Raw genomic sequence first — 27,174 nt, 5'->3', positions numbered from 1 at the left:
TTTCCTAATAATTAGACTGAGGTTAAGGATTTTGGGAAAAAGATCATGGAGGTAAAGTGCCGTTTTCATCACATCATATCAGGAATATACATCAACAGGACTTATCACTGTTGATGATCACCTTGATCACCGGACTGAGACAATGTTTCTCCATTGTAAAATTCCTCTATTTTCTCCATTTTCCAACTATAATCTTTAGAAGGAAATCACTATAACCAGTCCACACTTAGAGTGGAGCGTTGTACTCCATGTCCTTGAGGGAAGAGTAGCTACATAAATTATTTGGAATTCTAGTGCAAGGGAGATGTGTCTCTTCCCTCCTTAATTTATTTGATCATTTGTTTACATCTGTATGAACTCATGGATATTTTACATTTTGGGTCATAATCCAATGTACTTTTATTTTGTTGTTCACACGGCCACTGGGAACTCTTTCATTTGTCTCTTGGGGCCCACTGGCATACTCTCATCTATGTGTTGTGTTTTGGTTTTGGTTTTGGCACTTCCTTAATTTCTGGCACTATAAGATGCTCCAGGCTCATCTTGAATACGTCCTGCTCCATTTCCAGAGTTAGCCATTTCTTCAAGGATCCCTCAATCCTTTAACTGGAGAATGGTATTACAAACAAGATCTGGGCACTAGGTGTGCTCATTTCTACTGGGGTATCACTGCTTCTAGGCCCTTCAGAAGTTAACCTGTTTTTAACTACTACTTAAATAGGAGAAGGTTTACAATACTATTTATAAATACATTTTTAAACTTCTTTATAACAATATCTTATGAAGTATTTGTTCTTTGTAATATTTTCAGCAGTTGCCTAATATTTTCATATTAGGATTGCACCTTTCCCCTCCACTCTACCAACCTACCTTTACATAGTCGTCAATTCTCAGCCTGGAGGGGCAATGGGAGATACAGTTTTTAGCATCTTTGTTGAAATCTTTGGAGAAAAGATGCCAAGAATGTTTTTATAAACTTATTAACTGCTGATTTTATACAAATGTACAAATAGTTTTGTACAAATGTAGCTGCAAAATAGGTCAAACTCTTAATGCAAATAACTTTATCCTACCCTTCCCTCATCTGAAAAGATTTTAGGAAACTCATCCATCCCAGACGGAGACAAGAACTGAGTATATTCAAGACAAGATCTGAGTATACTCAAGAACTAAGTATATCCATATTTCTGTGGAATTCTCGTATTTCTCAGAATATTTTATTTTGGATGGTCTTAAATCTTTCAAATACTAAACAATTTACGTAGTATAATATAGGAGGGCATTTTAAAGAAAAATATATATTTCCTATTCTCTAGGAGTCTCTTTTCACTATGCCCTTTCAGCAACATGTAAGGTAAATTACTTTTACAGCTTATTCATTTTATCCCATTTTCTTGCCTATACTGTACCTTCATTATTAAATTTCTCATAAACTCTATGATTCAAGTTGTCCAAACCAAGGAGTTTTATAGGACTTAACCAAGCCTGCGTGCCACAACTACTGAAGCCCACGTGCCTAGAGCCCATGCTCTGCAACAAGAGAAGCCACCACAATGAGAATCCCGTGCACTGCAACTAAGAGTAGCCCCCAGCTCTCCACAACTAGAGAAAGCCTGCACGTGCAGCAACGAAGACCCAATGCAGCCCAAAAAAAAAAGCTTTACAGAGGCCTTGAGTAGTTTCTACTCTAATATCTTATTTATTCCTTAAAAAGTTTTCCCATTACATTTCAAATATCTTTACAAAGAGATTTAATCAATTTGACAAATGCAATGTCACCTTATTTTATTTTTGGCTTAATTCATAACTGTCACAAAGCTCTGCGTAATTCTTTTCACAGTTAGTAACTTTATGCATTTGTTTTACATTGCCACTTTGTGAACGTAAAATGGATCATGTAACTTCGTTTATTCACAGAATTGTCATGTTTGGTCATTTAGATGTAAACTATAAATTTTTGAAACAAGTGGGAATTTGAATATTAACTAGATAATATTTTTTAAATGATATTATTTTAAAATTTTAGGTTTGATAATTGTACCAGAGTAATGTAAAAACAAAGAGGCTTTGTTACCTGAAAATTGGGTTTGCCTCTTGGTGGGTATCAAGCCAAAAGACATAATCAGGCCAAAGATTGAGGAAAGGAAGGATTTCTTACAGCAAGTAAGGAGAACACCAGGGATCTTTCCCAAAGTACTGTCTCCTGAACAGCAAAATTGGGGAAGTTTTAAGCTAAAGATACATGTCTATTTGCAAAGGGGATTGGGCAGTTTACAGGTCTACAGAGTCCAAGCTTTAGCTGACTGAAGTCAGGAGGCTCAGAAAAGTTCAACATCATCATCCTTTGGGTTCCAACTGATCTGGTGGTTGAGTACTTCAGGTTAACCTATACGTATCACTGACACAGAACTGGGAGTCTTTACAACTGATCTTTGCAACAACAGCGAAGTTACTTCTTTTGCCTGATAACAGTTTGTTTCTGCATTTTTTTGTTCCCTTAAGATCATTTCTGGGACTTCCCTGGTGGTCCAGTGGGTAAGACTCCGTGCTCGCAATGCAGGGGGCCCAGGTTCGATCCCTGGTAGGGGAACTAGATCCTGCATGCATGCCACAACTAAGAGTTCGCATGCCGCAACTAAGAAGCCCATGTGCTGCAACAAAGATCATGCACGCCACAACTAAGACCTGGTACAGCCTAAATAAATAAAGTTTTCTTTTTTAAAAAAAGATCATTTCTGAGACCTGTTCAAGGACAAGCACTGGGCCAGACTTAGATCACAAAATGGTTTAGGCCAAAATTGGCTTCTCTTATATCAAGAAAGCAATGGCTGGTTCTCTTTCTCCGGGAACCACCTACCCTAACCGCTTAAAGCCTTATTTTTCAGAGATAGCTGCTGAAATATTTCAAATAAAATCACATGATGTTTGGGATTTGCTTAAAACATAATACAGGGGCATGAAGAGGAAACAATGCTGACCATGAGTTGATAATTCTTGAATCTGTATAATGGGTATATGGGGGTTCATTGTACAACTCTATCTACCTACATATGTTCAAAATTCTCCATATGAAAAGTTTTTTAAAATCATTAATGCTAAAAGAAAATAGGTCATTCATGAAAAACTTAGTAAATGTAAGGGCAGAAAGTAAATATTTCAACGTTTCTCTGAAAGATAATGACTCACTCTCCTCCTTTTGTAAGACAACCACAATGTATTATGCCTAAAAAATAAACAGTAATTCCCTAATATCAAACATGTAGCCATTATTCAAATTTCCAATTATTTCATAAATGTAATAATTATTTTTAACAGTTTGTATCAGGACCCAAATAAAGTCCATACGTTGTGATTTGTTGATATGCCCTTTAAGCCTCTCTCTCTTTTTTTTTTTTTTTTTTTTTTGCGGTACGCATGCCTCTCACCACTGTGGCTTCTCCCGCTGCAGAGCACAGGCTCCGGACGTGCAGGCTCAGCGGCCATGGCTCACAGGCCCAGCCGCTCTGTGGCATGTGGGATCCTCCCGGACCAGGGCATGAACCCGTGTCCCCTGCATCGGCAGGTGGACTCCCAACCACTGCGCCACCAGGAAAGCCCCCTTTAAGTCTCTTTTAATCTTAGGGTTTCTACTCCACATCTTTTTTTTCCCCCTTGGGGTTTCTTTGTTGATAGAGTTTCCCACAGTTTGAATTTTGTCGACTACATTCCCATTCTACGGTTTAACCTGGTCCTGTCTTCTAACTGGTAATCTAGAGCTGCACTGTTCAATAAAGTAGCCACTAACATGTGGCTATTTAAATTTTAATCAATTAAAAATAAATAAAATTAAAAATTCAGTTCCTTAGTTGAATAAGACGCATTTCTAGTAGCTATCACATTGGACAGACCAAGACTCACCCAAGTCAAGGCCAGGGATTGACTCTCTCCTCTCTTGAAAAAGGCTGAGGAAAACAGAATGGAAGTAAATAGAAATAAACATTCCTCTCACACACAAAGTGTTTTCTGTAATAAAGAGGGTTCAATATTCTCATAATGTGGGGAATAAATCTTAGTTTTCTGCTTCTGGAGCATAAATATAGAATGACTAAGCTATATGTGACCTTGGGTAAACTACTGATTCTGTGTTTTCCAGAAAGAAAAATGGCAATGATGAGTAAAGTTATATCATAAAAAATGTAGGGCTTCCCTGGTGGCGCAGTGGTTGGGAGTCCGCCTGCCGATGCAGGGGCCACGGGTTCATGCCCTGGTCCAGGAGGATCCCACATGCCACAGAGCGGCTGGGCCTGTGAGCCATGGCCACTGAGCCTGCGCGTCCGGAGCCTGTGCTCCGCAATGGGAGAGGCCACAACTGTGAGAGGCCCGCATACCACAAAAACAAAAACAAAACAAAACAAACAAACAAAAAAAGGAATAAAACTGCTGGACTTCCCTGGTGGCTCAGTGGTTGAGAATCCACCTGCCAATTCAGGGGACATGGGTTTGAGCCCTGGTCTGGGAGGATCCCACATGCTGCAGAGCAACTAAGCCCGTGTGGCCAACTATTGAGCCTGTGCTCTAGAGCCCATGAGCCACAACCACTGAGCCCTTGTGCCGCAACTACTAAAGCCCACACGCCTTTGCTGTGCAACAAGAGAAGCCACCACAATGAGAAGCCCACACACCCCAACCAAGAGTAAACCCCGCTCGCCGCAACTAGACAAAGCCCACGTGGGGCAACAAAGACCCAACACAGACAAAAATTAATTAATTAAAAAAGAAGATAAAGTTAATCTTTCTTTAAAAAAAGAATAAAACTGTTAGTAAAAGAATGAAATTAGAACACTCCCTACCACCATACACAAAAATAAACTCAAAATGGATTAAAGACCTAAATGTAAGGCCAGACACTATAAAACTCTTAGAGGAAAACACAGGCAGAACACTCTATGACATAAATCACAGCAAGATCCTTTTTGACCCACCTCCTAGAGAAATGGAAATAAAACCAAAAATAAACAAATGGGACCTAATGAAACTTAAAAGCTTTTGCATAGCAAAGGAAACCATAAACAAGACAAAAAGACAACCCTTAGAATGGGAGAAAATATTTGCAAATGAAGCAACTGACAAAGGATTAATCTCCAAAATACACAAGCAGCTCATGAAGCTCACTATCAAAAAAACAAACAACCCAATCCAAAAATGGGCAGAAGACCTAAGTAGACATTTCTCCAAAGAAGATAAAAAGACTGCCAACAAACACATGAAAGGATGCTCAACATCACTAATCGTTAGAGAAATGCAAATCAAACTACAGTGAGGCAACACCTCACACCAGTCAGAATGGCCATCATCAAAAAATCTACAAACAATAAATGCTGGAGAGGGAGAATGGCCATCATCAAAAAATCTACAAACAATAAATGCTGGAGAAAAGGGAACCCTCTTGCACTGTTGGTGGGAATGTAAATTGATACAGCCACTATGGAGAACAGTATGGAGGTTCCTTAAAAAACTAAAAATAGAACTACCATACTACCCAGCAATCCCACTACTGGGTATATACCCTGAGAAAAACCATAATTCAAAACGCGTCATGTACCACAATGTTCATTGCAGCTCTATTTACAATAGCCAGGACATGGAAGCAACCTAAGTGTTCATCGACAGATGAATGGATAAAGAAGACGTGGCACATATATACAATGGAATATTACTCAGCCATAGAAAGAAACAAAATTGAGTTATTTGTAGTGAGGTGGATGGACCTAGAGTCTGTCATACAGAGTGAAGTCAGTCAGAAAGAGAAAAACAAATATTGTATGCCAACACATATATATGGAAGCTGAAGAAAAAAAAAGGTTCTGAAGAACCTAGGGGCAGGACAGTAATAAAGACACAGACGTAGAGAATGGAGTTGAGGACATGAGGAAGGGGAAGGGGAAGTTGGGACGAAGTGAGAGAGTGGCAATGACATATGTACACTACCAAATGTAAAATAGATAGCTAGTGGGAAGCAGCCGCATAGCACAGAGAGATCAGCTCAGGGCTTTGTGTTCACCTAGAGGGGTAGGATAGGGAGGGTGGGAGGAAGGTGCAAGAGGGAGGGGATATGGAGATATATGTATACATATAGCTGATTCACTTTGCTATACACCAAACTAACTCACCATTGTAAAGCAACTATACTCCAATAAAGACATTAAAAAAGAAAAAAAAGAATAAAACTGCTAGAAACATCCATGTGTAAGGATTTTTGTGCGGATATAAGCCTTCAACTCCTTTGGATAAATAACAGGGAGTGTGACTAATGAATCATATGGTAAGGTATGTTTAGTTTTGTAAGAAACTGTCACAATGACTTCTAAAGTAGCTATACCATTTTGCATTCCCACTGGCAATGAAGGAGAATTGTCAAGTGTTTACTTTTAACATTTATTAATTTATTTAGATATATTTATGTTGTCATGCTTGTCAACAGTGGCTCTGTTATCATTACAGTTACTTTTTGAGTTATTTGACACATGGCTACATTGACTATAATGGGTTATGTATAACTTCGTTACATATGTAACTAGACAAAATTATACACTGCCTATAGAAAACAATACTCTCTCTACTTTAATAAATAAACCAATGAGCTCTAACAATGAACCTCACATATTATTTTGAACTCTGAGAGTAACTAGGAATATGGACATCTCAGGAATGACTTTTACATAAGTAGCAGTAAAAATGATCTAATCTGTAGATTAGATAATGAGCTTTCTTAGAAGTGTCAAGAATCAGAAATTCTTACACTCACAATAGGAAGAGTTCTTAGAGATAAAACAGGGAATCACTTCCAAAGCCCTGACTGGTAATTTCTCCAGCTCAAGTAGTACAACCATTCCCCCAGTGGCTGAAGGTGTATAGCTGGAATTATCCTTGACTCCTCTTTCCCTCTTATTCCCCACATCTAATCCATTGCTTCATCCTACTGATTTAACCTTCTATTTTTCTTAAATCTATCCAACTCTCTCCATCCCCACTGCCACTTCTCTAGTCCAATCCAATGTCGCCTCTCACCCGAATTATTACAAACGTCATCACTGTCCTGCTGCCAGGCTTACCACCCATCTCCCCCACTCCATAACGCAGCCCAAGAAATCTTTCTAAATATAGATCCGAGGTTACTCCCCTTCAGAACCCTTCAATAGTGCTTCATTATCCTAACTTTAAATCTCAAATTGCCTAACACTGCTTCAAAATTTTTCATAATCTGACTGCTTATATCTTAACCCTTTCTGCAAGATTTTCCATATCCTTTGTATTCTATACTCCAGCCGTGAGGAAATTACTAGCTGCTCACCATATGTACCTCGCTCCCTCAAATTAGCCGACTTTCATACATGCTGTATGTCTGCCACAAATACTTCTTCCAGTATTGCCCCCACTCCCCATCCCACCTGTAAATTCTTGGCCGCCCTTCAGATCTAAGCTTATAGTCATTTCTTCTGGAAAAGACTGCAGCTCTTTGAGGGTAAGAGCTGTTCTCTACTGAATCTCCAGAGCCTACACAGTGCCTAGTATAACATGAATTCAAGGACCATTCACTAAGTAAATGAATAATTATGAACACAGGCTAGTGGAAAGAACATGGGTTGTTACTGACATTATGTAAAGATTTTTATCTTGTTTGTATAAATTTTAGAATAATAGTTTTGTAGTAGTATGAAGGTCATTTAGTAAGAATTTAAGACTTGCAATTATAATTATACCGAAATTATAAATTAAAATTATCGTTACTATCATTGTAAAAGTATTCGTTTCTTTCACAATATTATGTAGAAATAGCTGAGAAATAACTAGGGAAGCTGCATTATGGATTTCGTGCTCCTGCATGACCATTCCAGATACTTATAATTTTGTAGATATACTTGTATAGTGGATAAATTTAATTGTCATAAATGTTTGTTAAATTGTACTTCTGTGAGAGAATATAATAAGTCAAATTCTTTTAGGATGAATTCTTTCCTTCAACTTTTTTATTGTAGTAAGATACACATAACATAAAATTTACCATCTTAACCATTCTTAAGTATACAATTCCGTGGTATTAAATACATTTATAATATGCAACCATCACCACTCATCTCTATAATTCTTCTCATCTAGGTAAATTGAAACTCTATGCCCATTAAACAATAACTCCTCATTCCCTCTGCCTCCTCAGGCCCTGGCAACCACCATTCTACTATCTCTATGATTTTGATTACTCTAAGCACCTCATATGAATAGAATCATAGAGTGTCTTCTCATGCCTGGCTTATTTCACTTAGTATAATGTTCTCAAAGTGTATTCATGATGCAGCATACTGAAGAATTTCCTTCCTTTTGAAAGCTGAGTTATATTCCACTGTATAGTATAAGCCAAATTTTGCTTACTCGTTTATCCACTGGTGGACACCTGGCTTGCTTCCTTGTTATAGCCATTGTGAATAATGCTGTTACGAAACTGATACATATATCTCTTTGAGACTCTGGTTTTCAATTCTTCTGGGTATATACCCACAGAGGTGGAATTACTGGATTATATGATGATTCTATTTTTAATTTTTTGAGGAACTACCATACTGTTTTCCATAGCAAGTGTACCATTCTACATTCTAACCAACAGTGCACAAGGGTCCAATTTCTCTACATGCTCACCAACATTTGCTGTTTTCTGGTTTTTTGATAGCAGCCATCCTCATGGGTGAGGGTTACTTTTAGGATAAGTTTTAAAGGCTTTTGCATGAATGAATGAATAAAAATCCAACAAACTCAAACTTCATTCAATTACATATAAATAATCAGTAGTTTGTCATTTAGAAAAACTATGTTACATGGACATACTTTTTTTCAGTAAGATTAAACTTATTTTTTCACTAGGAACACAGTATTTATTACTGGTAGTTAATAGACTGTTCACAATTCTATATCACCAACCAACAAATATATCCAGTTCTTTCTATGAGCTTAACCAAACTTATTAGGAATACAGAAAAATTATTAGTAATGGTTCTTCCCTCAGTGCTTATAGAAGAAATTCCTGGGAAGGCAATAATTCAAGCTGGTGAAGAGAGACAATTATATCACAAAAGAGAGGCTATACAGTATATTTTTACAGAATTTAAATATATGGTCTTTTTCTTGGTCACACCGTGTGGCTTGTGGGATCTTACTTCCCCAGCCAGGGATCGAACCCATGCCCCCTGCAATGGAAGTGCGGAGTCCTAACCAATGGACCACCAGGGAATTCCCTAAATATATGTATTAAAGCCACTCTCTCAGAAAAATAATTCTTATGCTTATGATTATTTTTCACGGATATATATAGGTGTGAAAACTAGGTGTACAGGTTATACTTACTTCCTTTGTTCCTGAACTTGCTCCTTTCGATGACAGTGACTAAAATATATCATTTATTTATATTCATTTCCTCCAATGATGTACAACATATTTTCTGTGTTAGCATATCTCACTGCATCCTACTCAACCTAAAGGAGGTTAAGTCCAAACCATGGAAAAGCTTTGGCCTGTTATTTATTTTTTCCACTTCTTCATTAATTTGATCTTTCATGATGGGTGATTTTAATCACTTTTCAGTTCTTTGGTTGCAGAAAAATACATTATTTGTATGTTCCTTCAAGACCCTTGATAAAATGACTACCATTACCCACCTGCCTACTCAAGAGCTGGCTACTGACTTGTATGTTATTTAAGTTCTTTCATTTGTCTCTTGTACTGCCCAGCTTTAAGGTTATTTCTTTTCTTTTTTTTTTTTTTTAAGTATTTATTTATTTATTTGGCTGAGCCGGGTCTCAGTTGTGGCATGTGGGATCTAGTTACCCAACCAGGGGTCAAACCAGGCCCCCTGCATTGGGATCGCAGAGTCCTAGCCACTGGACCACCAGGGAAGTTCCTCTTTTCCTTTTTGTAATTAAAAAATATTTCAAACGTAGAGAAAAGTAGAACAGAAATAATGAACACCTGTGTGGGTATATTCCACCTGAATTCAACAAATGTTAACACGTTGTGGTATCTGCTTCACAATTTTTTAAAACAGAAATAAAATGTTAGAGATGGAATAAAAGTCCCCTTTGTGCCCCTCCCTGGCCCCTTTAGGCCTGGAGCTTAGAACACCAGCCTGTCCTCACTTGGCCCATCCTCTTTCAGGATGCAGCTTAAATTATAAACTACCCTACTACAGCCCACAGTGATTCCTGTTTTCCCTAAACCCAACCCACTTTATTTCCAATATAGGCAGATCTTTATTTTTTCTGTGAGTTCCCTCCAGCCTGAACTTACAATGGCCTGTGAGTAGGTAACACCCTGACTACGCTGCTCTGTGTCTTAATTTAGTACTCCTGTTGCTTCCTTGGTCTTGAGACATAAGGTAAATTATCTCAGTGGAGGTGAAGGGCCGTGAAATGTACAGTATAGTGCTGAGTGAGAAGTACACAGTTGGTAAAAGGAAGGATCTCTCTCTAACCACACAAGCTGCAGTTTAATAGTCTATTTCATTAACGGTTATATTCAGGGTTTGGTCTATAAGAGAATTCATTTCCCTTAGGAACAGTGTTATAAGGTGGTTAAGTCTCCCTATCTCCCCAGCCCTAAACTAGCAGGGGTAAAACACCTCACGACCCAGGCCAGGAAAGGTCAGAGCGCAGAGAAGATCAGGAGCTCTCAAACCCACAGCGGATGAAGGACTAGGGGGGGTGAAGCATAGAGGCCGGGAGTCAGATGAGACACTGTCTTTCGTCTCATACCCTCCGTATTTGCCGTTTCTCCCCCCTTTCCCATCCAATACTTCTGCTCCTCAGCTAATTACTCCCCCTCTTCCCCTCAACTCGGCCCTGAATGCTAGGGTGAGAAGCCTGGGTTCCCAAGAGAGGATCTGTGGGCAGGCTCTGCACAAAAGGAAGAAGAAGGGAGCCTGGTGCACCAAAGCCTGGGAAGTCAGAGACCTCTTGGGTTCGGGGTTCTTTCCTTACATAGCTCACACCTTGCTTTCTCATCTAGTCTGCAAGTCCATCAACCAGAGACTGCTCTATAAACACATAAAATCTGATTCAAATATTTTAGAAAATAACTGCAAAAATGAGTAATTCATACCATACTAGACCTGAATAATCTTTAAAAGATTATACAGTCCACCTACGCCCCTGTCCCACCTGGAGCAAGCAAATCTTTCAAGCGACTTTTAATCAGCTTTTAGTACTGTATACTACCTTACCTTTTCAACCTAATTTAAAATCACCTGAATTCCATACTCACCGCATCCTACTCAACTAGCATGGATGGTTTGCAAGTTTTTTCTTTTTTTTATCCATTTTGCTTCATGCTGTGCTAATTTAACCTCATCTTGGTAAACAAGAAAATGGTCCGCATTTGACAGACTCTACTTGCAGCAACTGCAGCTGGCCTGTGTGCAAACCAATTTTGTTCATTCTTCATCCTGGCAGGGAGCTCTGCCCTAGAATTGTTTTGGGACTAATCAGCATTAAACCTGTGTCAGAAAGGTTGCTGAAAGCAGCCCTAGAGCAAGGCCGCAGTAACAAGGCTGAGCAGGAAAGGGATTAGGACAAATGCAGCAGCTGTGTAAAAATCTGTGAAGAGTTCTGCTTTTAACAGAAAAACCGGGGCTCAGCTTCTCTCCTGTGCCTTGGCACTTCTGTGGAAATGACTTGGAAAGAGGTTATGGAGAGACAAGAGATGCACCAAATCCACTCTATTTCTTACTTTCTGGGATGATAGGTGCTTGGTGATGAGCCAGAAAATCTTACTTCAGATGGCAGCATACAGGAAAGAAATAGTAAATGCATCCTCTGCTAGTCTCTGTAGCTGAAAACACTGCATGGCTGTTCTCTGGGTATCTAGTGAGTTAGATGGCATGGTTTTCTACAGGATGAACTGAGATACAAGAAACAGGAGACATGCCTAACAAGATCCAAGGTAGATATAAACCAACTCTAACTTGGCCTAAAAACTTTAAGAATAAATTCCTCAACATCGGGCTTCCCTGGTGGCGCAGTGGTTGAGAGTCCGCCTGCCGATGTAGGGGACACGGGTTCGTGCCCTGGTCTGGGAAGATCCCACATGCTGCGGAGCGGCTGGGCCCGTGAGCCATGGCCGCTGAGCCTGCGTGTCCAGAGCCTGTGCTCCACAACGGGAGAGGCCACAACAGTGAGAGGCCTGCGTACCGCAAAAAAAAAAAAAATTCCTCAACATCAAATGATCAAATATTGGAGTATTATTTTTTCTACTAACCTGCTGGATTCAGTCAACACCTTTCAGTATATAACATTCATTTTGTACCAGAATATGAATGAGAATCTAGTGTACTCAGTCAATCTTTCAATCCCTTAAGCTAGATAAACACTGCTTAATAACTTCACAAATACCCACCAAAGAAGGCCACTATGCTTTCCATCTACCACCAGATCTGTGAGGCTGGTACAGAAGCCAAAAAAGAACAGACCATTTTTGTGTGATCACAGGAATTTTTGTATATATGGTTGCTTTTTGTGTGTCTGCTCACATAATTCTCATTAAATAACTAGGAAATCAGTAACTGCAACAGATGTGCATGTAAAGATTGAGGGTTTTTTTATAACAGCTTTACTGAGATATGTTCATAACCCTAATATTCACCCTTTTAAAGTATACAACTGAGTGGTTTGGGGTATATTCATAGAGTTGTACAACCATCACCATTATCTAATTTTAGAACATTCATCACTTCAAAAAAACTCTGTACCCATTAGTAGACAGAGTTTTTGATACAACAGCCATCCCTGTTAGCTATGAATGTTTGTTACCTATGAGGGAATTTCTTGGCCTTTGTCAATTGGAACATGGCAAAAAAAAAAACCCTCCAGAGTATTTAGACAACACTTAAAAAGTTTCAAAAAGTGTTTTTCAAATAAACTTTTTCTCTAGTCCAGTCTTACCCATGCACCAGTTTTGGAACATATCTTGCAGAAATAATTTATTTGCAGAAGAGTGAATAAACATTACCTAACAATGGATTTAAAAATGCACTGTGACCTCACTGCAAAAGCCAGTTTCCTGCAGATACTCTGTGTTGACACTCTTATTAATAAAATTAATTAATTAATAAAAATACGGTCTTACAGAGCTTTTCAACCTTGTTTCCCAAATATATGAAAACCATTTTGCATTTCTGCAGTTTCCACACCTATTATGAGTTAAAATGAAACACTTTCTAATCAAACAGCTAGCATAAGTTAAGGCAAGTAACTGAACTGAAATAAATTTAGTCAGCAATGAAAAAAATAAAAATATAATGTGAGCCATACATATAATTTAAAATTTTCTAGTAGCTACGTTCTTAAAATAGGAAAAATAGGAAAAATTAATTGTAATGATATATTTTACCTAACCCAATGTATTCAAAATATTGCTTTAACTTGTAATCAATATACAAAAACGTTTTACTGAGATACCAAGGCTTTGAAATCTGGTGAGTATTTTACACCTACAGCACATCTCATTTTGCAACCGTCAAGTTTCAAGTGCTCAATAGCCATGTGTGGCTAAGTGGCTCCCACACTCAGCAGCACAGCCTTAGATTACTGAAGTTAGTTTCTCTTTCAATTCATCATAAAGGAGTGCCTTAGTTTAGGTACTCATCATCTCTGGCCCTGAATATACCAGTGGACTCCTAACTGGCCTCCTTGTCAATCTGGCCTCCATATTACTGCCAAAATGATCTTCTTAATATGCTATTATGCTAGTCTGATCATTACAATCCTCTGCATAAAATCCTTCAGTGGCCCTTTAATGCTGAATAAAAATCCAAATTCCTTCTGCCTTTACAAATATTTTCACTCAGTTTAATACATTCTCCCCTGAATCCCTGCTAATTTAGCAAGCATCTGCTCCTAGTTCAGTGACACAACCTCACGGAAACGTTCCCCATTTCCTGCCAGGGAACATTAGGTGCACTCCTCTAAACCCCCTTTTTCAGCATCTATCACATTGTGCAGTGGAGTCAAATTTTACAAGCGTTTGGCTCTAATGTGATCATGTAAGGCTAAAATCAGAGTCAAATTACCTCTGGAAATTTCTTAGGATACCATGGCCTTATTGGGAATTGAAATTTGCTGTACTCTGCAGTCCTAAATGCACCTTCCTCTAGGAGTAAGGCAGATCTCCATTTCACAGATGAGGGAAATATCAAATAAGTTATGACTGGTATTAAACTTTAATTAGTAAGGTTGCTAACATTATTCTTGATGTATCCCATAATCATCAGCACTACTTTTCCAACATTTCGTTAAAAAAAAAAAATCACTGGGCTTCTACTATCTAAGGAGGTTATGTTCTCTTCAATCTTCTTGCTTCTATTCTATCCCATTCTAATCATTAAGATAGATATTGGAATGATCGATTCTTCTGGGCAGAGTACTTCTTTGTATTTCTTTTTCCTCACAGATGTCTCCTCCTTCCCCCATCCCTCCACCCTCTTTTAGGTCAAGTGAGGTGGTAGCTAAGTCTTGAGACTATTGTAGGTGTGTGAGGGAGAGTATAGCAAAATTTTAAAAACATCTTTAAATCTCTAATGACTTACTACATCTGTTCAGTCCTTACCTGACCCCAGTAAAACAATGACAAAAGTATCTAAATATCTTTCCATTTTTAGGAGAAGCGGGAGCAGGGCCTGCAAGTAGCCTGCAACTTCAAGTTTACTGCAGATAGCCTTGGCCCTCAGGACAACCTGTGGGTCAGTCATTCTGAGGCATAGAAAAGGACGGGAAGAGGCTAATGAATGCCCACAATCTCTGCTCCCCGGAAAAGAGCTGTTCTCAGATCTAGAATGGGTCTGTGAAACTCCCAAGCCTTGGGATAGAGGGGACCAAGGTGGGAGATTCCCTGAGACTGCTTACCATCTTCAGAAGAGAGAAGGGAAGATAAAATTGAACTAACCTTGCAGTTTTGGAGGACTTACGAGGCTGGCAGGAGGCAAGAAGGAGATTGCTTAGGCCATGCTGCTGCTGACCAGACGCTGGCACTTCAGTGGGAAGGCAGTGGTCCCAGCATATCTCTTAAACCATTCCACCAAAGAAGTGTTCTTTTTTTTTTTTGCGGTACGTGGGCCTCTCACTGCTGTGGCCTCTCCCGTTGCGGAGCGCAGGCTCAGCGGCCATGGCTCACGGGCCCAGCTGCTCCGCAGCATGTGGGATCCTCCCGGACCGGGGCACGAACCCGTGTCCCCTGCATCGGCAGGCAGACCCCCAACTACTGCGCCACCAGGGAAGCCCAGAAGTGTTCTTTTTGAGTTAATGTTTGGACATCTTATTAGTCTTTTTTGCCATAATTTTATTGTTCTTCATTTCCCTGACATAAATCCTTCCTTTAAAAAGTATATGAGGAGATGTAAACACTGTGAATGTACTAAATGTCACTAAATTGTACACTTTTAAATGGTCAATGGTTAACTTTATGTTATGGGAATTTTACCTCAATTTTTGAAAATGAAAATCAAGTATATGATAAGAAAAATACTGCAGGATTACCAAGGCCGTCCTACTTTCCTTCACTGTGTGTATATAACACACTTGGCCCTATAATGTTGCCCAGGATTAGATCTTGAATCCTAAGACTGCTGTGATGGGCTCAGAGAGAAGAGATTATAATGTCAGAATACTTAGTGCCCAGGATGTGATTAAGCTCATTTTGTTCATCAGCAAAGTGGCATCAGAACGTTCTTTCTAGCATATTAAAGAACATGAATCCTAATTAACATCTTTAATAGCTCAGTAAGCCTCCTTGTTATATACCACTGAGCCTTTTTTCATCATCTCCAATTTTGAATCATATCTTAGAAACGTTGGTAGCAGAATATATGCAGTAAGGGATAAACAAATGCATGAAATAAAAAAAAGAATTGGAAAGATACATAGAAATAAATATAGGAATAACTTACAAATTATATTTTTAATGAAATCACCTTTTATTAGGAAATTCTAAACATCTACTCCACTGTAATAAAATATCACAAAAAATGGCCACCAAAAATTCTTCCCTGCCCTGTATGTGTGCATGCTGCCTCTTCTATCAAAAGAAGGGTTCTATTTTCCTCCCCTTGAATCTGGGCTGGTTCTGTGACTTGCTTTAACCAGCAGAATGTGACAGAAGTGTCGCTGTGCCAGTTCCAGGCCTAGCACTTAAGAGTCCTGACAGCTCCTGTTTTTCCTCTCTTAGAATCAAACCACCACATAAAGAGACATGGGCTAAACTACTAAATAATAATGAGAGATGACATGGAGAAGCAGGAGAGGCCCACCTGGCCACTAGCCATTTCAGCCACCTAAGTCAAGTGAGAGAAGCCATCCTGGACATCTAGCCAAATTAGCGACCCAAGTAGGCACTGGGTGAAACAGAAGACCTGCCTAGCTGACCCAGAGAATTGTGAGAAACAGTAAATAACTGCTGATTTAAGCCACTATGGAATACAGCATACACTGTTACACAGCAATAGATAACCGAAAAATCCACATACCCCCTAACCAATTTTCTTCTACAACCCTAGATTTATAATTGGAATTGAATTTCTGCCGATAATAAATTGACCTATTACTTAGATGCCCAAAGAATCTTGAAACCTCTAGCTTGAATATTTTACTAATTTTCAAAACCGAAAGTCCTTATATCTGACAAAGGATTCATCACCAGAATATTTAAAGAATTCCTATAATCAATAATTTTTTTAAAAAAGACAACCCATTTTTAAAAAATGGACAAAAGATCTGAACAAGAGAATAAATTTAATATATACAAAAAGCCAATAAGCCAATGAAAAGGTACTCAACATCATTAGTTGTCAGGTAAAATACAAATTAAAACCACAATGAGACACCACCTCAAACCTACTAGAATGATCAAAATTTAAAAGACTTACCATACCAATACCAAGTATTGGTGAGGATCTTGACCACTTGGAACTCATACATTGTTGGTGGGACTATAAAATGGCAAAGCCACTTTAAAAACCTGTTGGTGAGTTTTATACCTAACCCATACACCTACAATTCTACTCCTAAGAAGCATATATCCACAAAATTATTTGCACAAGACTGTCAGCTTTACTCATAATAGCAAAAAAACTGGAAACAACTCAAATGTTCACCAACAAGCAGAAGGATATACAAATTGTAGTATATTCATTCAATGGAACACAACTCAGTAGTAAAAAGCAATAAACTGCTGATGTACACAACAACATGGATGAATCTCAGTGACACTTTGTTAAGCAAAAGAAGCCCAACAAAAGATTCCAGATGATGTTTAAGAACTAACCTATGGTTCTGTCAGCGGGAACCACCATCTTCCAGTAATTCGTAAAAATTGACCAACACAAAGGGAAATGAGAGGTACCTGCTACATGTTGTCTAGGAACAACATGGAGTTGTTCCTTTGGCCACATACATGTGAATCTGTAAGAAAAGTGATACTCTAGACATGGGGTACAGTTCAAAAAGGAATACCCCACAACTGTTAATATGGCAAAACTGGAATAAGTCCATCTAAAGAAAGCAGAGGAAGTACACAGCAAGTAAGTTTTTTGGAAGTTAGACAAAGAGGAAAATTATTTTTATAGCTATCTATCTAAGTTTGGAATAAATAAATGGAGTATCGTTAATTAAGCCCTGTTGACATAAGAATAAATTAACAATATAATTTAATAACCTTGACATTTGGACCAAAGTACTTTTGGCTTATAAACTTTCTGTAAAACAAGAAATAATTCCTCAAATGGGTGATTGGTGTTTTTAAGAACTCAAGAGATTTTCCAGCCTTTTAATAAATATTTATTGAATAGCTTATATGAATAAGATACTCTGCAAAGTGCTATGAAAGCAGCAAAGATTAAAAAAAAAAAATCCAGACTTCTGCAGTACTATTTCATAGTAATATCTCATAGAACTTATTCATTATAATATGAAGATTCATTATATATCATATGGAGGGGTGTAATGACTATTGCACCCATCAGATTCAACAAACGTTATGGTACTATCAGCAATCTGATGCTAGATTAATTGGCACACCATCTGTAACACTAATAAATGAAGCAGACAATTGGGGCTATTCAAAATCTATCAAGATTTCTGGATCCATCAAGATTTCTGGATTACAAGCATACCATTAAAAAAATTTTTATTGTAATAAGATACAGTATTTGCTCTCCACCAAACTTAAAAATTAAACGGAGAGATAAAAAGTCATTTATTTCTCCTTAAGACCATGAGACCTATAATAGCTTATAAGACAATAACTGATAAAGAATATAAACGTTATGGAAGACTGAAACAAGAGATTACAGGGCTTAAATTAGGATGAATTTAGTTTGTACAGATAAACCAACTGCACATTTCATACAAAAATTTATTTTTTACACCCCTCAAATAAGTCATTAAACTTCTTTTCCAGTGACCTCATGAAATAATACATTCTATTTTTTTAAAGCCTTAATAATTAGAAAATAGTTCAACATACAATCTGCTTTCCTATAATTTATACTCTCTAGTCCCAGTTCAGTTCTCTAGAGCTACTGAGGCCCACATTCTCTTCTGTATGACTAGGCCTCAAATTTTCAAATTTGGTCGATATATTCACTAATCTCCTCTTCTAAGGAAGCACACCCTATTCATTTTATCATTCCTCAAGAAATAAAAAAGAAACATCACCATCTTATTCTCTATTCCCTGGATTCAGTAATTAAAAAAATTAAAAACCTGAGCACCTTTGGTCTTCCAGGCATTAATACTCTATATTGTATGTACTGGAGATATAGCAGTGAATAACAAACATAGTCTCAGTCTCACTGAATTAACTTTTTAGGGGATGTGCTCAAGTTAGTCAATATGTATCTTAAAATCTATCACCCTAGTTCAAGACAACATAAATACAGTGGAACTATTCCGAACATTACACACAACTAGTGCAACCTAGGAATCATACTGAACTGGTCATATTATTGAGCTATATTGAGCTTGCAGTCAATTTTTTTTTTTTAATTAATGTATTTATTTGGCCATGCCGGGTCTTTAGTTGCAGCACAAGGGATCTTTGTTGCGGTGTGCAGGATCTTTAGTTGCGGCATGCGGAATCTTAGTTGTGGCATGTGGGATCTAGTTCCTTGACCAGGGATTGAAACCAGGCCCCCTGCATTGGGAGCATGGAGTCTTAACCGCTGGACCACCAGGAAAGTTCCAGTCAATTCTTTTTTTTTTAAAGTGAATAAGTGATTACATGCCAAGAATATACTAGGAACTATGAATGTAACAACAAGAGAGTATACCTCTGCCCTCAAAGACTATGAAATCCCATAAGGAAGACAAACAAGTAGACGATTATAAGCAGTGAATTAAGTTATAAAAGAGGTCTATATAGAGTGCTAGGAGAAAGCAGTGGAAGAGTACTTAACTTGCAATATACAGAATCAGCTGTCCTAACCAAATTTCTCCTTAACCAATAGCTTGGATTGAACTAACACTGTTTCTCCTGTAAAACATAATGGCTGATGTCCACAGTAGGCCAAAAGTGCTCATAGCCAGTAGCACTTCCACATCTTGTATTTGAATTTGTTTGCCACAGCCATTCCCAACATGTTTATCCAGTTTCACATGATACTGAATTCATAATTTAATTATTAAGTAAATTATGAAATATGATTGTGAAAAGACTCATAATTTCTATGAAAATGAAGCTGAATACGTACATAGGCAAGCTGCTAAAAAAATAATAAGGCGGCCTGTGAGAGTAGGTGCTTTGGCACGAGTCTCCTGGCTAGCGGCGTGCAGAAATCTCGAGCTGGTGGAACCCCCTCATAACCTGGAGCCCGGAAGGCCGCAAAGACAGTACAATTTCCTCAGCGGCGGACCGCTGTGATAAGAATGTCTTTCCCCCCTCATTTGAATCACCCTCCCATGGGAATCCCAGCACTCCCACCAGGGATCCCACCCCCACAGTTTCCTGGCTTTCCACCACCTGTATCTTCAGGGACTCCAATGATTCCTGTACCAATGAGCATTATGGCTCCTGCTCCAACTGTCTTAGTGTCCATGGTTAGAAAACATTTGGGAGCACGGAAGGATCATCCAGGCTTGAAGGCTAAAGAAAATGATGAAAACTGTGGTCCCACTACTACAGTTTTCGTTGGCAACATCTCTGAAAAAGCCTCAGACATGCTTATAAGACAGCTCCTTGCTAAATGTGGCTTGGTTTTGAGCTGGAAGAGAGTACAAGGTGCATCTGGAAAACTTCAAGCCTTTGGATTCTGTGCATATAAGGAGCCTGAATCAACCCTCCATGCACTCAGGTTATTGCATGACCTGCAGATTGGAGAGAAGAAGCTACTTGTTAAAGTTGATACAAAGACAAAGGCACAACTGGATGAATGGAAAGCAAAGAAAAAAGCTTCTAATGGGAATGCTAGGCCAGAAACCGTCACTAATGATGACAAAGAAGCCTTAGATGAAGAAACAAAGAGAAGAGATCAGATGATCAAAGGGGCCATTGAAGTTTTAATACGGGAATACTCCAGCGAGCTCAATGCCCCCTCGCAAGAATCTGACTCTCACCCCAGGAAGAAGAATAAGGAAAAGAAGGAGGACATTTTTCGCAGATTTCCAGCGGCCCCACTGATCCCTTATCCACTCATCACTAAGCAGGATATAAATGCTATAGAAATGGAAGAAGACAAAAGAGACCTGATATTCTGAGAGATCAGCAAATTCAGAGACACAGAAGAAACTGGAAGAAGAGAAAGGCAAAAAGGAAAAAGAAAGGAAATTGCGAAAGAACAGAGAGAAAGAGAGAGGGAGCGTGAAAGGGAACGAGAAAGGTGAGAACGGGAACAAGAAAGGGAAAGAGAACGTGAACAAGAAAAGGAGAAGGAACGGGAGCAGGAACGAGAATGGGATAGGGATCGTGACCGGACAAAAGAGAGAGATCGAGATCGGGATCGAGAGAGAGATCGGGACCGTGATCGAGAAAGGAGTTCAGACCAGAATAAGCATCGCAGTCCATCAAGAGAAAAGAGCAGAGATCGTGAAAGGGAACAGGAGAGGTAAAGAGAGAGAGAGAGAGAGAGAGAGAGAGAGAAAACGGGAACAAGAAAGAGAACGAGAGCGAGAGAGCGAGAAAGGGAATGGGAGCACGAGAGAGAAAAAGACAAGCGGGACCGAGAAGAGGATGAAGAAGATGCATATGAACGAAGAAAGCTTGAAAGAAAGCTCCGAGAGAAAGAGGCTGCTTATCAAGAGTGCCTTAAGAACTGGAAAATCAGAGAACGAAAGAAAACCCAGGAGTATTAGAAAGAGGCTGAAAGAGAAGAAGAAAGAAGAGGAGAAATGGCAAAAGAAGCTAAACGACTGAAAGAATTCTTAGAAGATTATGATGATGATAGAGATGATCCCAAATATTACACAGGAAGCGCTCTTCAGAAAAGGTTGCGTGATAGGGAAAAGGAAATGGAAGCAGATGAACGGGATAGGAAGAGAGACAAGGAAGAGCTAGAGGAAATCAGGCAGCGCCTTTTGGCCGAAGGGCACCCAGATCCAGATGCAGAGCTCCAGAGGATGGAACAAGAGGCTGAGAGGCACAGACAACCACAAATAAAGCAAGAACCAGAATCAGAGGAAGAGGAAGAAGAAAAGCAAGAAAAAGAAGAAAAACAAGAGGAACCCATGGAAGAGGAAGAGCCAGAGCAAAAGTCCTGTCTCAAACCAACTCTGAGGCCCATCAGTTCTGCCCCATCTGTTTCCTCTGCCAGTGGCAATGCAACTCCCAACACTCCTGGAGATGAGTCTCCCTGTGGTATTATTATTCCTTATGAAAATTCACCAGATCAACAACAACCTGAGGAGCATAGGCCAAAAATAAGACTGAGTCTTAAACTGGGTGCTTCCAGGAGTCCTGGTCAGCCTAATTCTGTGAAGAGAAAGAAACTACCTGTAGATAGTGTCTTTAACAAATTTGAGAATGAAGACAGTGATGATGTACCCCGAAAAAGGAAACTGGTTCCCTTGGATTATGGTGAAGACAATAAAAATGCTGCCAAAGGCACTGTGAACACTGAAAAAAAGTGCAAACACATTAAGAGTCTCATTGAAAAAATCCCTACAGCAATGGGCTTCCCTGGTGGCGCAGTGGTTGAGAGTCCACCTGCCAATGCAGGAGACACGGGTTCGTGCCCCGGTCTGGGCAGATCCCACGTACCGCAGAGCGGCTGGGCCCGTGAGCCATGGCCGCTGAGCCTGCGCGTCCGGAGCCTGTGCTCCGCAACGGGAGAGGCCACAACAGTGAGAGGCCCGCGTACCGGGGAGGGGGAAAAAAAAAAACCCTACAGCCAAACCTGAGCTCTTTGCTTATCCCCTGGATTGGTCTATTGTGGATTCTATATTGATGGAACGACAAATTAGACCATGGATTAATAAAAAAAAGTCATAGAATACATAGGTGGAGAAGAAGCTACATTAGTTGATTTTGTTTGTTCTAAGGTTATGGCTCATAGTTCACCTCAGAGCATTTCAGATGATGTTGCCATGGTACTTGATGAAGAAGCAGAAGTTTTTATAGTCAAGATGTGAAGATTACTGATATATGAAACAGAAGCCAAGAAAATTGGTCTTGTGAAGTAAAATTCTTTTTACATTTAGAATTCCATTTCAGATTTCTTCTTTCCCACCCTTCAAAGAACTTAAATTTTTTTTTTTTGTCTTCACAGACATTTGTGAGATCTGTAATTTTTTTTTAATGTAGAAAATGTGAATTTTTTTGTCCTCTAATTTGTTAATGCCATGTGCACTTCCTTGGTTGTAAAGACATCTGAATCCTACCATGGTTCTCTTTATACTCACCAGGTACAGATTACTGGTATGTTTTATAAGCCGCAGCTACTGTACACAGCCTATCTGATATAATTTTGTTCTGCTGATTTGTTCCTTGTAAATATTAAAATGACTCCCCCCAAATAATAATAACAATAATAAGCTGTCTAATTAGATACAGAAATACTAAAGAGTGGAATGGAAAATCACAAAAATCTAGAAGGATTTTGCACTCAGATTTCTTTGAAATGGCTTTAAATTCTCACTCTACTGTAAAGAAATGGAAACTAAAAATCATAGATGATTCATTATATGCGGGCTTTATAATAAGAGACATCACAGAAAATTATAGTCAGCAGATCCTTATTCAAAGGAAAAGCCTTGGTCCTAAAACAAACATTTATGAAATACACACAGTATGTTTTAAGAGAAAATGTTTAAAATATTCATGTAACTTTTCTTTATAGTTCATCAGTCTTTTTGATTAATTGGTACAAACGACAGTGGAAAAAACTTCAAGTGTAACAGTCCCAAAAAGAGAAACAAGGATGCCAAGAGGGATTTCAGGATGCTGCTGTGTAAGGGATGACTAAAGATTAAACTTTAGGTCTGAAAAGGTGAAAGCTGAAAGGGGCTATGACCCAAGCCAACAAAATCAGCAACAGCATGAACAAAGTAGACCTGGATTTGTTTACTGAGCCCAGAAATGCTGGATAAAGGCAGCCTCTAACAGGCAGTTTTTTATTGGTAAAAAAATCACCCCCACTAGAAAATAAGCTCCATGAAAAGCAAGGACCTTGCCTGTTTTTGATCACTGATCTACCCCTCTTACTAAGTGAAGACTGGAACGCCTGGAATGAAGTAAGCCCTCAATAATTCTTTATTTAAGGTTGGATGAATCAATCAAATGCACTAACCACAACACACTGACATTTACAAAAGAAGGAATATCCTTCAAATTTGAGCAATGTTAAGCTTAAGAGAAGCAGAGGACAGTGTGACTTGACTCATCAAAAAATAAACTTAAGAGACCCAAGCATCCCTAAAATTTTCCAGTGTCCTTTCTCACTCCCTTCTTCTGGAGACCCTACTCTATAGTTTTACTGATTCTTCACCATTTCTCAGGCCTTTGACCCTGTTCTGTTAGGCTGAAGTGCTCCCTTCCCTTTTCCTTTCTTTATCTATTAAAATTCTATGCCTCAAAAGAAGATCTACAAATGGCTGATAAGCACAAGACAAGATGCTCAGCATCATTAGTCATTTGGGAAATGCAAATCAAAACCACAATGCGATGCCACTTCACATTCACTAGGATTAGGCTAAAATTAAAAAAAAAAAACAAACCCTAGGGAATTCCCTTGAGGCCCAGTGGTTAGGACTCCACACTCTGCACTCTCACTTCTGAAGACCCCGGTCAGTCCCTAGTCAGGGAACTAAAATCCCACAAGCCGCGTGGGGCAGCCAAAAAAAACCAAAAAACAAAAGACAGGAACACGTGTTGGCTAGGATGTGGAGAAATTGGAATCCTCATATACTGCTGGTAGGAATGTAAAACGGTACCTTAGAACATATTCTGACAGTTCCTCAACCCAGCAATTCCACTCCCAATTTCAATACCCAAAACTATTGAAAATATGTCCCCCCAAAACCCTGTACGTGAATATTCACAGCAGCATTATTCGTAATAGCCAAAAAGTAGAAACACTCAGATACCCATCGACTGATAAATGGAAAAATAAAATATAATACTTCCAGTACAATGGAATATTTGGCAATACAAAGGAATGAAGTACTAATATGTACCATAACATGGATGAACTTTGAAAATATTATGCTGAGATAAGTCAGACACATATTGTATGATTTCATTTATATGGATTGTGCAGAATAGGCAAATCTATAGAGACAGAAAGTAGATTTGTAGTTGCCAGGAGCTGAAAGGAAGGAAGAACAGGGAGTCAACGCAGTTATGGGGTTTCTTTTTAGGATAATGAAAATGTTCTAAAGTTGATTTGTGCTTACGGTTTCATAACCCTGTGAATATACTAAAAGATACTGAATTGTTTGCTTTAAATGGGATGTTTGGTATGTGTAGGGTATGTGAATTACATCTCAATTAAACTGTGTTAAAAGCTCTATGAGTACTTTAAGGGCAAGTTCAAATATGATCCTCCCCCATTTCTTACCTTTCCTAGCAAAAATTAATAATTTCCTCTACACTGTCAAAACAGTTGTTATTATAGTTTGTTAGTTATATGTTACCTATATTAGAGCACAAGCTTCTGAACAGTAAAAAACTTTTTCCTCTTCTTTGCATCCACTTTCCCAAGACCTAAGGCAGTGCATTACATAGAGCAGATACTCAATGTATCTTTAGTGTACTACAGAATTAATTACCCTCAAAGAGTAACATAGGCAAATAATGAGTGAAATTAAACATATTGAGTCAAATTTACCTGTTAAAAAGTCAAAAATGGTTAAGTGATATTCTAGGATTCATCTCTTCAAGTGATAGCATGGATGGGGTGGGAAGTTCTGATGGCAGAAGAAAATGGACTAGATAGGTATACTCTGCACCTAAACCAGAAAATACTGTCAAATCCTACGATCTTCTTGTCTGAAGTTTACCAATGCCCCACGGCTACATATTCTGGTGCTCCTGAGTTTTACCATCTTTCTTTCCCTTGAAATAGCCACTTGCTCAAATAATGCACGAGTTGCAGTGTTTTACAATAATTTACACAAGGTAGTATTCCTGGGAAAGATTTACAGTCTTTTTGAATCAGTCTCTCCACAGATTAGAGCACACTAAAGAGACACCACCAAATGCAATGTGTGGTATCCTGGATTGGGCAGAGGAACAGAAAGAGAAGAGCAGTGGAAAAATTAGTGAAATCCAAATAGAGTCTGTAGTTTAGTTAGCAGTATTATGCCATGGTTAATTTCTTAGTTTTGATAAATGTACCATGATTATGTGGAATGTTAACATCTGGAGTGATGGATGAAAGGTATACAGGAACTCTGTAGTGTCTTAGAAACTCTTTTGCAAATCTAAAGTTATTTCAGGGTGGCGCAGTGGTTAAGAATCCACCTGCCAATGCAAGGGACACGGGTTCAAGCCCTGGTCCGGGAAGAACCCACGTGCCACGGAGCACCTAAGCCCATGTGCCACAGCTACTGAGCCTGCGCTCTAGAGCCTGTGAGCCACAACAACTGAGCCCATGTGCCACAACTACTGAAGCCCAGGCACCTAGAGCCTGTGTTCCACAACAAGAGAAGCCACCACAATGAGAAGCTGACGCACAGCAATGAAGACCCAACACAGCCAAAAATAAATAAATATATTAACAAAGTTATTTCAAAGTAAAGTGTTTTGCTTATTTTTTTTTTTACAGAAGACTCTCTACTGTGGAGTAACGTAAAATTAGATATACTCATCTAAAGTTCGTTCACGTTTATTCAACAAATGTTGCGCACCTGCTATGAACATAAGATCATGGGATGAATATGTGAACAAAAAACAAAGATTTCTGCCTTGTGGTGCTTGTATTTCAAGTAGGAGAAGCAGACAATAAATAATAACTTTAATAAATAAGTTATGTGGTGTGTGAGAAGGTAATAAATCCTATGGAAAAACACAACAGTAAAGCAGTGTTGGGAGATCGGAAGTTGGGGAGAGAAGGAAAGATGGATTTTTTAAAATAGTGGTGTGGAAAGGCCTCACTGAGAAGAGGACATCTGAGCAAGACATGAGGGGGAGCAGGCCAAAGGATACCTAGAGGAAGAGCATTCCAGGCAACGGGGCAGCTAGAGCAAAGGTTCCAAGACTGGGGCGCGCCCAGTTTGTTCAGGAAGCGGCACCACAATCAGTGAGAAGGCAGCACAGAGTGAGGGGTGAGTGGGAGAGGAGAAGGTGAGGAAGGTTTCAGGAACCAGACCACAGGAGCGCTTTGGCTTTTCCTCTGAACAGAATGGGGACCACTGGAGACTGCACAGAGTACTGTGCCCCAACTTAATGTTTTAAAAGAATCACTCTGGCAGTTGTATTGAAAATACTCTTTACTCAACATCACCTATGTGGTATTCTTAGCCTGAACCTAACCATGAGAAAACAATAAGGTAATTCCAGAATATGGGACATTCTACAAAGCAACAGGCCTGAACTCTTTAAAACAGTCAGTGTCATGAAAAAAAAAAAGGGTGAGGGGAACTATTTTAAATTAAAAGAGCCGTAACGACCAAGCAAAATGAACCTCGACTGAAATCCTTAAAAGGGGTGTAAATTAGTTTTCTATGGCTGCTATAA

At 39.0% G+C, this 27,174-nt stretch overlaps 1 protein-coding gene and 1 pseudogene across 2 annotated transcripts in view; one reads left to right on the top strand and one right to left on the bottom strand.

Moving 5' to 3' along the window:
• The window catches only part of DENND5B (DENN domain containing 5B), a 213,430-nt gene that overhangs the window by 135,709 nt on the left and 50,547 nt on the right, over nucleotides 1-27,174 (bottom strand). The gene's annotated exons all lie outside the window — the stretch shown is intronic.
• Nucleotides 19,932-22,679, top strand: LOC116760844 (annotated as a pseudogene).

This window comes from Phocoena sinus, chromosome 10 (assembly GCF_008692025.1).
Source record: "Phocoena sinus isolate mPhoSin1 chromosome 10, mPhoSin1.pri, whole genome shotgun sequence".
NCBI lineage: Eukaryota > Metazoa > Chordata > Mammalia > Artiodactyla > Phocoenidae > Phocoena > Phocoena sinus.
Note: the sequence above shows the minus strand (reverse complement) of the source record. Positions and strands in the feature narration are given on the sequence as shown.